This window comes from Psammomys obesus, unplaced genomic scaffold (genome assembly GCF_907164565.1).
Source record: "Psammomys obesus unplaced genomic scaffold, mPsaObe1.curated_primary_1811, whole genome shotgun sequence".
In the NCBI taxonomy this organism is placed as follows: Eukaryota; Metazoa; Chordata; class Mammalia; order Rodentia; family Muridae; genus Psammomys; species Psammomys obesus.
Window position 1 is genome coordinate 30658539 of NW_026585504.1, and position 6050 is coordinate 30664588.

The window sequence follows — 6050 nt, forward strand, 5'->3', positions numbered from 1 at the left end:
GTGGACTACAGGAGACACTGTTTCAAAAAAAATAAAACCAAAAGAAGAAAGAGAAACAATGAAAATCCATGGGTTGTGATTAGCAGTTTATCTACTTAATAGTGATGTTTTAATTCTGAACCTCTGGGACCAGCTAATGTGACTAGAAAAACTGCCCTCAGAGAGGGTGGCATACACACACACACACACACACACACACACACACACACACGCTACCATTTTCCTTGCTCCAGTTTTGGGTTTGGAGTTAGTTATTAAAAGAAATATCTCCTTTTGCTTCAAGAGGTAACTTTGGAATGGACAAGTCCAGGGCATAAAGATTTCTTTTTGCTTCTGCTTTGACCTGAGTGTGTTAAAAGAGAGGCCTGCATGCGGCTGTGGGTCAATCTCTTATCTTTCCCAACTCTTTGGGGAGAGCCTGCTTCTAGAAGGTGCATATCTGATATGATGGTATGTTAAGATTTCAATTTCACACACGGTGGCTGTAAGACATTACTGCCTACTGGTGGGCCTTCATTCCTGTTCTATGGGCAATTAAGTCGCCCAAGTTTAAGTATAACATTTAGAATCAAGTCTCAAAAATGTGTTTTTATTATGAATGATCTTAAAGCAATCATGACCTCATCGTCTTTTCCCATAACAACCAGTAACTGCCATGTTCAGGAGAGACGCAGCCACTCTGAGGAAACCTGAATGTGTAAAATGCTTCTTGAGAGCTAAAGAAATCCTTGCTTGATCCCTACCCAGCACGACTAAATTGTAATTTCTTCCCCCACCTTCAAAAATATTAAACATCCAGGAGTTTAGATGTTTTCTAAGTTTTTCCTTCTGCAATAAGAATGTCAAAATTCTGAACCAGTGTATATGATAACTGTGAAAAAAAGACGGGTTTTTTTTTTCCTCACTAGATTTTTTTTTTCTTAGTTCTTAGCACACTTACAAATATTTTCCAAGGAAGAGGAGGCTTAGGTGACTCTGACTACATTTCTTTTCAAAAGTGGACTTCTGCTAAGAATGGAGCAGCACGGGGAAAATGCCAATTTACTGGTTTTTTCCAACCACTGGAAGCTGAGTTGCAACATACATCTTGTTAGTTGTGACGTGCGCAACCATAAAGTTCTCTTTTAATATGATTTCGCTCACATACAGAATCCTTAAAACATCCAGTCGTCACGGGCGTCTGACTTCTAGCCAGTCATGGCATCCTCCAGAGATGGCTGAGACTGGGCTGACACAGGAGTTGCTGAGGCAAGAATTTGCATTTGCAGACTCATCAGGGCCTGTTAGTTCTGTTAACCTTAGTGATAAATCGGGTTTTGTAGGAAAGTGTCCCAAATTAACCTTCTCCCCCCCCCATCAACTGAGTCATAGGAAAATGGACACAGGTGTCTGAGGTGTGACCTGGGGGGAGGCTATTTCACCTGTCTGCACCTCAGTTTCTCTTTCTGTCACATGGAGGTTCTATAAAGAAATTCAATAGAGGCTGGTGTGGGCCAGCGTCACTGGGTAGCCTGTTCACCTTACGGGGATTTTTTGGTAGGATAATATGTACAAAAACTGCTTCTCCTGATGACAGCACCCAGAAAATGCTCAGAAATGATAGCAGTGGCTACTACCCTATCTTTCAGAAGCAATCATCACCGCATCAAGAAGCAGCAATCTTCCAGCCAATCAAGACATTCACCAGAGATGGCTGAGACCCGTGTGCCTCCGAGGAGCTGAAGTGAGACTATAGCGTTTGCAAAACTTCAGGCTCAGGGATCCCCATATTTCAAACAGTAACTTAGGACTGTGCCCATTGGGCCTGGGGTAGCTATTGGCAACTTCACTGCTTCCCTGCTATATAGCATACTCGGCCACACCCCAGTTTTATTCACTGACCTTCTGCCTCCCAGCTGCTTTGAGAACTAAGAGGCCAGTGACTACGGGCTTTGGATCAGTTAGTAAAATGCTTGCCACACAAGCACGAGACCCCGAGTTCTAGCACCCTTGTAAAAGCTTGGCAGCTTCTATCACCCCAGGGAATGCAGAGACAGGGGATCCCTGTGGCTGGGGGCCAGCCAGAGTAGCCAATTAATGAGTCCCAAGTTCAGTGAGAGGCCCTGTCTCAAAAAAAGAAGAAGAAGAAGAAGAAGAAGAAGAAGAAGAAGAAGAAGAAGAAGAAGAAGAAGGCGGCGGAGAGCAACAGAAGAAAGCAGGCTGATGTTGAACTCTGGCGTTTACAAGATGTGTGTATGTCGTATATGACAGAGAAGAGGAAGGGAGAGAGGGGAAAGCAGGCCAAACCTGGTACGGCAGGTTCTGTCCTGAAATGTCAGTTCTGCACAGATCTTAACATAGTCCAGCTCGTAGCTAGCCCTGCTGGAAGATATCCGAGAAATACTGAGAATTATAATTTCCTCCTTGCAGCAGCTGGAGTTTGAAGGGCTTCCCTCCTGGTGAGCCTGCCCATGCTTCACCCACAGCAGCTCTGCCTTCACTGACCTTTGGCTTGTGGCCCAGCCTCTTTGCCTTTTTGCTTCCACAGTTGTACACTGCAACGTTCAGAGTACTGTTTCCTGCTACCGTTATAGGATTCGTCCAGATGAAACAGATGAGGTGCTTGGAGAGGAAACTGGGGCGTAGTCAGTTTCTATAGAACTTTGGAGCCATTGGCAGCCACCGTCAATAGAATGGATTAAAAGGAGTCCAGCTTCAAGACAGTTTTGAGTGTCTGCTAATGATTCAAACCCTTTAGTACAATGGTAAATGAGAATCAACTGCTCCTTATGGTGGGGCTGCCCCTCCCACCTTGGGTACTGGATCTTGAATTTGGCTGCTCCAAGTTCAAGGTAAGCCAGAGCTGAGTAAAGAGACTCACAGAGCTGACATGGCGCTGTTTCTAGGAGCTCTCTTCTCTGTCACTGTAAAGACCGTCCCAGCCAAGAAACACGCCACAGTGCATGGGATCCAGGTTCACCATATTTGAAATCCAGATTCCTGCTGTGGGCCTAGGCGGCCTTGCTATCAGACATCTCAATACCCATGACCTCTCATCCTTCAGTCCTTATGCTTGAATCACCCAGCCTTTTTATTCCCTACAGCAAACCAAGCCGGTTCCAGCTAAGGACCCTTGCACAGCTCTCTGCCTAAGATGGTCCTTCTTTCCTTTCTCTCTGCCTGCCCACTTTCTTCGTGTGTGTGTGTGTGTGTGTGTGTGTGTGTGTGTTTCTGATTCTCCTCTTTCCCTCTCAAGTGCTGGGATTGCAGTTCTGTGTCACCACACCCAGGTTCTGAGATGCTCTTTTTCTCAGCATCCTTAAGTCTCACAGATCTCATCTAGTTCTCTGTTCAAATGTTTTATTCTCAGAAGGGCCACTTAAATACAACTTTTGGGGCTGGAGAGATGGCTCAGCAGTTACAAACACTCACAGCTCTTCCAGAGGACCCTATTCAGTTCCCTGTACCCACATCAGGTGGCTCAGAACTATCTATAACTGCAGTTTCAGGGAGATCCAATGCCTTCTGGCCTCCATGGATACCCGCATATACATGGTTCACATGCATGTCACACACACACACACACATAATAAGTAAAGCTAAATAAATGAATCTTTAAAATAGAGTCCAGCTTTTCATCACTCTCTAGCCCCGTTATTCTGCTTCTTTTCCCTTCTAGCACTATCACTGCTTCCTTTCCAGAACCTCTGCAGCAGGAGGCTGCTATTCTTGTTGTGTTTGGCTGGGGTGTTCTTTTTCTTTTTTCTTTCTTTACTTCTTTTTTGCACAGATGGAAATTCTACAAGAGCAGAAACTGTTTCTGACTTGTTCTCAACTGTGTCTTTAGCATTGAGCATGTGACAACACGTGCTTTGATAAATTAAATTGAATTAATGAATGATAAATGTATGGATGGCACATCTGCAGCTCCCCTTTGGCCCAAGCGTGCTCCCACAGTCAATGCTTTGTGGGTATAAGTAGTGAACTTGAAATGAGGGTCTGTGTCTCTGCCTGCCTGCTGCCTGCCTGCCTGTTTCCTTCCCTCTCTCTCCCTCTCTCCCCTTCCTTCCATGTGTATCTTTATCATGATTTTGCCTTATTAAAAGCTGTATTTAAGCATGAGAGTTAAGAGAAAAGGAGGCACTCAGGAAGTAAGACACACCCAACACCGTGGGTGTGGGCTTCTCAAGAAGAGCCATCCCCTCTTGTCTTTCTTGAGTATTGTTTTTTAAATGAAGAATTCAGGTATAGATCCCATTAATAATTGGAGCCAATAGTTTAGAAGTAGTTTTTTGTTTGTTTGTTTTTGAGACAGGGTCTCACTAGTGGGACCAGGCTAATCTTGAACTCATGAACTCAAGCAACCCACAAACCTCAGTCTCTTAGCTTCCTAGGACCACAGATAGACATGAACCTTTGTATTTGAACAAGAGTTTTATTTTTGAAAGACATAATAAGCCTTTTGGCTCCCAGGAACACTGAGATACAGGTACCGTCTGCGAATAGGGCACTCTGATACGAGAACTACCACTGTTAATCCCCACTGTCACAAGGATCCAGGCAGAGAATGCAGTGAGTCCCAGGCTTTGGACATAGACTGGCTTGTGCTTGAGTCTTGGCTCCTTCACAGGTTTTTAGGCAAATTATGTAACAGGGCTGAGCTTCAATTTCATCATGTGCAAAATAGGGATAATAATATCTTCATCATGGTGTTGTAGGAATAAAATGAGATCATGCATGCCAAATGCTTAGCACAGTGATCATCATGGAGGAAGAACTCAATGGCAGCAGCTATTATTAGAATTAATTAAGCAGAGAGAATTTTAGAGGAAGTCAATCAGAGGGCTCTTTTTGGCTGGAGATAGATGGATAACAAATTCTGTCATGTGGGAGCTTAGCCCAAGCAGGGTAGTCAGTAGCCTTGCTGGGGGCACATGCCTTCCCTTTCTTGTTATGGAGACCCTTTGAGGACTCATGGGATAGGGTACAAAGGCCTGGCCCAGCTTCAGGCTCAGGAAAGCAGCATCAAGAGGAACAGACAGGACCCTGCCATGGTTGTGGGCTCCCTGGTCAGAGAGCCTGCATCCCAGATGTGTCTTCCTTTGGAGGAAGGGATGGGGAAGCCCAGCATACTGGGCCTGGTGAGAGAAGGAGACTCTGATGATACCCACCCCCAAAGCCCATTCTCGTGTGTTTCTGAGTTACAAAGCACAGAGAGAAGCACAGCTAGGTTTGCATCTGGGCCCAGCTATGGAGAGAGACCCATTACAGAGGGAGGGATCCTTCAGAAAGGACCAGGAAAGAAAGAGGTTCTTTCTGCTTCTCTTGATCACCTCCCCCCAAACCCCACCATTTCCTCACAGCTAGCCTAGCCTATCTGGGATACTGTTTTCTTCACTATCCTATGCCAGAATTTACAATGGCCCATGGCTATCTCCGGTTTGGACAATCTTTTGAGGCCTCGCTTATCTCATTTTTCTAAAACTGAAGGTTAGAGCTGATTCTGTTTGAGTGGGAGTCTGTCATTTTTATAGCTCAAGATCAAATTCCTCTATATTCCCATGAAGATGCTCCTTCCTTGCCCACTCCTCAATCCAACCTTCTATCCAAGTAGCTGAGACTCCAACCCCTCTCATCCAGCCTGCCATGGTCTCAAACACCTCCCTTGCATGCATGGTCTGTGCACTGTCTACTCTTTTATCCCCATGTGGAGTATCTGCTTTGCCCCTGCCTCAAAGCCCTGGGGCTAAAATAGAGTGACTAAGCTTAGAGGCTTTCATATAAATAAACTTAATTTTGACTCTCTACTTCACAACTCACCATCAGGGTTACTGAAAGCAAATCCCACTGATAAGATAGAAGCAATGGTAAATACGGGGTTAGGAGTAGGAGCTGGGGCTCCGTGTGTGATGGACAGAGCATAGTGCCCAGCATAAAGTCAGTGTTCAGTCAACGCTGATGACTGCTGTAGTTAGTATAAAAACTCTCCTAGTTCTCTCTGCCTGGTGCAGCTCTAGCTAAAAGTTTGCTCTCCCTACCCCAGAATCTTAGGCTGATAGTCTTTCTGAGTT